The 7,388-nt window shown below is 34.4% G+C and overlaps 1 non-coding gene across 1 annotated transcript; it reads left to right on the forward strand.

Annotated features, from left to right (window-relative positions):
- The first annotated feature begins 7,042 nt into the window (after positions 1–7,042).
- LOC112616521 lies at positions 7,043–7,147 on the forward strand. Its single transcript, XR_003117654.1, has one exon. It is a non-coding gene; the product is annotated as a small nucleolar RNA U13 (small nucleolar RNA).
- Positions 7,148–7,388: the final 241 nt, after the last annotated feature.

The raw sequence follows: 7,388 nt of genomic DNA on the forward strand, positions 1-7,388 counted from the left end.
GGCCAGGCGCGGTGGCTCAAGCCTGTAATCCCAGCACTTTGGGAGGCCGAGACGGGCGGATCACGACGTCAGGAAATCGAGACCATCCTGGCTAACACGGTGAAACCCCGTCTCTACTAAAAAAATACAAAAAACTAGCCGGGCGAGGTGGCGGGCGCCTGTAGTCCCAGCTACTCGGGAGGCTGAGGCAGGAGAATGGCGTGAACCCGGGAGGCGGAGCTTGCAGTGAGCTGAGATCCGGCCACTGCACTCCAGCCTGGGCGACAGAGCGAGACTCTGTCTCAAAAAAAAAAAAAAAGAATTAAAGAGGTAAACTGAGTAAATGAGATGTCTTAGAGATATTTTGGTTGCAAGGAACCGATATTCACTAAAGCTAATTTGAATAAAATAGAATTTATTAAAAAAAAAGAGAGATCTCCTAAAACAAAATTGTCAGAAAAAAAATTATAATGAGCCTTAGAAGAAATGGGGAGTTGATGTGCTCCCGTTCTCTCTCTTCCTCCCTCTATCTTCTTTCCACCTCAAACTACATGTCTTTCACGTCTTCCATGTTATCTTCATGACAATATTTCTCTGTTCCTAAACCAGTTTCTGTACTCATGATCCCACTTTCACACAGTCTGTCATGAACGCCCTGAAATGGTGACCTCAGTCCCTAGTTAATGGAATCTTGCAGGAATGCTCCCACAAATTAATGACTCAATCTCTGCACTCCCATTCTAAATTCCCTACTTAATTGGCTCAGCTAGGACCAGCTGTCTACACTATGTAATCAGATATTACTGATGTAGAGACACATGGTGACTAAAGCCACCCCTTTCAGGCTGTGAATGGGAAGGTTTTCTAAGAATGAGGTGGCATGAGGAAGAAATGATTGACACACTTAGTTCAGAGGATCTGGCTGAAGGCCACACTGGGCTGAACCTGATTTACCAAGCACTATGGGAAAAGCGGACTCTGTTTTCTTATCTTCCTTTAGGGAAACTCTGTTCAGATTGGGAGCAAAAGGAGGGAAATGCCTAAAGATCTGCCTAGTAGATTACAACAACTCCCTATTGCTTTATGCCATGCTTTCATTTCCATACCTTACTCTGCCCAAGATGTGAACTAGCCAACACACTGTGACTGGATGGGAACCACTAAGAACTTGTCACTGTATTTGGAGAAGCATAACTTCCTTGGGAAAAGCTGGTGGCCTCAGCTTGTCTTTCTCTGAATTGGACCAAGGCAAACTCATTCTCTCCCTTTCAGATATAGCTCTAATGCCATCTCCTTTGCACTGCTTTCTGCACTCCCCCAGGGAGAGCTGTCACAACTCTGTGCTTCCATTGATCTCTTTTCACATCTTCATTAACCTATTAATACATGATCAACATCTGTCACAAATCTGCCTTTTCCAGACTGTGAATCCCAGGGGAAGCATCTGGACACTTATTCTTGTACCATCAGCCCCCAGCATGACACATGTTGAGTATTTGATTAATTTAGTGAGTAAATAAACCAGCAGTGGCCACTCTGGATCCATCTAAGAGTCTGGCTTGATGCTCCCAGAGACCTGTTGAGGTGTGGTTTGGGATGGTCCCCAATGACTAAGGACATGCCCAAATATCCTGAAGTTGGGAAGTTGAAAAGGAAGAGACGTTTGGGTAGAGGAAGAATAGGCTGTCTTTGTGTGTCTGAAGGTTTTTCATGTAGAATTAAAATAAAACTTCCAATGAATGACCACAAGGGGAAAAAAAGGATCAAAGGCAAAAACTCTAGGGAAATAGATTCCAGTTCAACATAAGGGTATTCTAAGAAGCAGTAATGTCTAAAAATGGATTAGACTAGCTACAGAGGTGATAAGCAACTTGTCACAAGGATGCTGAATAACAATACAATTCTGAAATGGCTCATTGGACAAGATATTTGATTTAGCTTCATTTAAAATTACACAATTAATCTATGTTTATTGTTTAAAAATTTTTAATGGCTAGTGAAAACAAATGCTCTTAATTTCACAACTCAGAGATCATCAGTGCTAACGTGTTGTTGTAAGGTACAGTCATCTCTCAGAATCCATGGTAAGTTGGTTGCAGAACACCCAAGGATACCAAAATTCACAGATGCTCAAGTCCCTTATATCAAATGGTGTAGTATTTGCATATAACCTGTGCACATCCTCCTATATAATTTAAATCATTTCTAGATTACCTATAATACTTAATATAATATAAATGTTATGTAAATAGTTGTTTTACTGTATTGTTTAAGAACAATGATGACAAAAAATCTGCACCTGTTCAATACAGATATAGCCATCCTTTTTTCTGAATATTTTCAATCTATAATTGGTTGAATTCACAGATGCAGAACCCACAGATATGGAGAGCTGACTGTATATCTTTATAGTCTTTTTCTTTGTATTTAAACACTTAAAATCTATATTTGTTTACCAATATAAAATATATTACTTGTAATTTATTGTATTAGTAAAACTTTGAGTCTTCTTCGAATCCTACATTACCTTAAAACATCTATGCAATACCACTCATGTTTACTTAAAGTCTTATTGGAGCTATTTATTCACCAGAGGTAAAGTAGTAAATACTTATTTATATTTATGTACTAATTACTGATGAGCCCTTGTGATATAGCCAGGCAAAGTGAAAGCAGTACTTATTGAGTTATAGGTTAAGAGATCTGGATTCTAGTCTCAAGTACGGTACTTGTTGGCTGTATGACTTATCTCAGTCTTAGTTTACCCAGCTGTAAAATGTGGAATCTGGATGAGGTAATCCAAAAGCTTCTTTTGGGAGTTAATTACTTCACTAGTAAATGAGCACAATACTCTGAAAGTCACTTAGGGGGCTACACATTGGTAAAATGTTTTCTAGAAGCTTACAGTTTCATTGAGGACTTACATACATGAAATTGTTGAGTAAAAATCTAAGATCATTATTGATGGAAGTGCCAAAAATCATCGCAGGAGTAAGGTATACTGTAGTGAGTCTATTTCACCACTAGCACTGATGATTTCAAGTTCATTACATATTACTAGGAACCACTTCTATAAAGGATGCTGTGTGTACTGCCTATATTTCACCTTCAGGAGTGAGATACTTAATACCCCAACTGCCAGGAGTGTGGACTGCAGATAATTTACAGCTAAATCCTTCTCCAGAATTTTCTTTTGGCCAAAGAAAGCTTCCTTGCCTATGGTTATGCCACCTTCCTAAGGGCAGCCCACACTCAATGATCAGTCAGTGTAGGGCTTAGCTCCCTTGTCTGAATTTGAGACAACTCTCAGCATTTTCACTCTGCCCAATGCTGCTCCTCTCAGTTGTTGTTCCTGAGTGTGTACCCCAGTAAACCTCCTGCATGAACATCTACATCTAAAGATGTGTTTCCAGGGAACCTGACCTATGAAAACCACCTCTTATTTATCCTAAAATTTAAAAAGTCAAACTACAGATCCACAGATCCAAGAAGCTCTGTAAGTCCTGAGCAAAAGAAACATAAAGAAAACCACACCAAAGAACATCAAAAATCATCACATTGTTGGAAACTAGTAATAGAGATAAAATCTTAAAATAAACCAAAGGAGGGTGGGGGTGGGAGGAGCTATATTACATAGAGAGGAACAAAACTTAGAGTTACAACAGATTCCCCATCTGAAACAGTGCAAGTCAGAAGATGGTGGAGTCACATCTTTAAACAACAGAAAGGAAAAAAACCTGTCAGTATAGAGTTCTGTGCAGAGTTAAAATGTCTTTTTACAAAAGAGGGCAAAATAAAGAGTTTTTAAGGTATACAAAAACTGAGATAATTTATCACCAGAGGAGTAGCGCTGTAAGAAATGTTCAGATTTCTTACAGGAAGGAAAACAATGCAAGATGCAAGTTAGGATCTACACAATGGAATGGAGTGCACCAAAAATGGTAAATATGAGAGTAAATATAAAAGATGTGTTTTCTTATTTCTAAATCTCTTTAAAACATAATTGACTGTTTAAAGTAGAAATATTAACAACACATTTGGGGTTTTTTTGAACATATGTAAAAGTAAAATGTGTAACAACAAAAACATACAGGCCAGGAGGGAAAAATAAAAATGGGACCATTTACTATTATACAGTTGTTATATAATATGTGTAATGGTTAAAATTATTTGAAGGTAGACTGTGTTAAATTAAAAGTATATACTACAAACCCTAGAACAACCACTGAAAAACAAAAGCAAAAGCAAAACAAGTAAGTCAATAAAGAAGAAAAAATGATCATAAAAGATATAAAATCAATTTTTTAAAGTCAATAAAAGTAAAACTAAAGGAGGGGGAACAAGAACACGTGAGTCAAATAAAAAAGAAACATTATGGTGGCAAACTTAAGCCCAACTATATTGATCATCACGTTAAATGTAAATAGTGTAAACACGTGAATTAAAAGGCAGGATTATAAGATTGCATTAAAATATTTAAGGTTAAGAGAACAAAACTAACAAACCTAGAATTCTGTGTCCTGCAAATAAAAACTGAGAAAATTTTTCACCAGTAGACATGGTCTGCAAGAAATAGTAAACGTTCTTCAGAGAAAGGAAAAGCATATATATCAGAAACTTAAATCTACATAAAGAAAGAGCACTGCAGAAAGAATAAATGAAGCCATAACAAAATAAAATATTTAGTTTTCTTATTCTTATCTGATCTAATAAATAACTGGTAGCTCAAAATAATGATGGCAACAATTCTTTAGGTTATTATACCTTAAGGATAAGTAAAATGAATAACAGCAATGATACAAGGAATAGAAGGGAGATATTAGAAATACCTTACTATGCTGACACTATTTGTGAAGAAGTATAGTGTTACTTGAAAGCAGACTCAGAGTAATTGTAAATGTGTATTGCAAACACTAGGACAATTGCTAAAATAATTTTTTGAAAAGAAGTATAACTGATAAGCTAAGAGAGGAGAGAAAATGAAATCATGTAAAATGTTCAATTAAGATCGGAGAAGGCAGAAAAAGAAAGGAAGATTGAAAAAGAGTCCAATAATAGAAAACAGTTACAAATTTGGTAGATATTTATCCAGCTACATCGATAATGACTTCAAACGGAAATGGTTTAAATACAGCAATTAAAAACAGAAACATCAGAGTCAATTTTTTTAAATAAAAACACCCATCTATAAGTTGTCTATAAGAAATCTTTCGAATATAAAGATGCTTATAGATTAAAAGAAAAGGAATGGAGGCAGGGCAGGGGGAGGAAAGAATTAGTGTTCAATGGGTATAGAGTTTCAAGCTTGCAAGATGAAAAAATTCTAGAGATTAATCGCACAACAATGTAAATATGCTTAACACTACCAAACTGTACACTTAAAACTGGCTACAGTGGTAAATTTAATGTTATGTGTTTTTTGCTACAATAAAAAAGTAAAAGAATGGAGAAATCTGTAACATACTAACATTAATTAAAAGAAAGCAGGAGTAGCTATATTAATTTCAGAGAAAGCAGGCTTCAGAACTAGAAAAATTAGCCCTGATAAAGAAGTCAATTAATCAAGAAGACATAACAATAATAAATATTTATGTGCCTAATAACAGAGCTCTAAAATGCATGAAGCAGAAATAAAAGTGCAGAAATTGACAAATCCACAGTTATTGTCAGTGATTTCATACTGTTATCTAAATAATTGATAAACACCATAAACAGAAAATAAAGATATAGAAGACATGAACAACACTATCAACCAACTTGTGCTGACATTTATAGAATATCCTATCCAACAGAAGAAAATACATTCCTTTCAAGTGTATACACTAAATGTTTGCCAATATTTACCATATTCTAGATCATGAAACAAGTCTCAATAAATTTAAAAGGATTAAAATAATCCAGAGCATATTATCTAACCACAATGGAATTTAAGTCGATATCAATACAAAAATACGTGAAAAAGATCCAAATATTTAGAAACTAAGAAACCTCCTTTTAAGTAACCCATGAGCCAAAGAATAAATTGCAAGGAAAATCAGAAAATATTTTGACTGAAAAAAAGAAAACACAACATATTAAAATTTCCCTTTTAAAAAAAAGCTAAAGCAGGACTTACAGGATAATTTGTAGCATTCAAATCTTATATTAGAAAAATAGAAAAATTTAAAATCGATGACTAAGCTTCCTCTTTAAGAAACCAGAGAAATAAAACCAAACTTAATGTGAAATGAAGTAAATAGTAAAGATAAGAGTGAAAATCAATGAAATAGAAAACAAAAATAATGGAGAAAACCAACGAAATCAAACCTCTTTCTTTAAAAATAACAATAAAAATGATAACCTTCTAGACAGGCTGATCAGGAGAGAAACATAACAAATTACCAATATCATCCTGAATGAGAGAAGGGCCATAACTATAGATCTTGCCAACATTAAAAGGAGACCAAACAAATATAAAAATTTTATGTCAATAAATATAACTTAAGATAGAAAATGGGAAAATGAAATCATATAAAATTAAAATTGGAGAAGGCGGAAGATTAATGGAAGATTTAAAAAGAGTGCAAGAATAGAAAACAGTTACAAATTTGGTAGATATTTATTCAACTACACCAATAATCACTTTAAATGTGAATGGTTTAAATTCCTTTAAAGACATAAACTGTCAAAACTTACTAAAGAAGAAATAGCTTGAATAGCCCTGTATCTATTAAGAAATTGGGTTTGTAGTTTAAAATTTTCCCATAAAGAAAACTCTAGGTCCAAACAACTTTACTGAAGAATTCTACCAAAATTAAGAAATATGTAATATTTATTCTACATAAACTCTTCCACAGAATAAAATTTGAGGGAGCACCCTGAATTCATTCTATTACTTAAGCATTATCTTGATCCCGAAAACCAGGTGGTTATTCTAAGAAAAATAACCTACAAACTAATTTCCACTATGAACATAGAAGCAAAACTCCTTAACAAAATTTAAGCAAATTGAATCCAGCAATATGTAAAAAAGCTAATACATCGTGACCAAGTGGAGTTTATCGCCAGAATGCAAAATCAGTTTAACATTTAAAAAAATGTATCAAAGCATGATGATTAGGTTTTCACACTCATGTGTGAGATATGCCTCCCTTGAACTTTGTTACACTGGCACTTTACCCATTTGACATGCGGGAAAAAAACAAAATGAAAAAAAATCAGTGTAGTTGCCATATTAACATTCTAAAAGGAAAATCATATGATCATCTCAATAGTTACACAAAAATCATTTGCCAAAATTCAAAACACACATTCGTGATAAAAACTCTCAGTCAACTTAGAAGGGAACTTTCTCAACCTGGTAAAGGTCATGCATGGGAAACCTACAGCTAGCGTAATAATAAATGATGAAAAGCTAAGTTTTTTCTCCT

Source organism: Theropithecus gelada, chromosome 1 (assembly GCF_003255815.1).
Source record: "Theropithecus gelada isolate Dixy chromosome 1, Tgel_1.0, whole genome shotgun sequence".
Taxonomy (NCBI): Eukaryota; Metazoa; Chordata; class Mammalia; order Primates; family Cercopithecidae; genus Theropithecus; species Theropithecus gelada.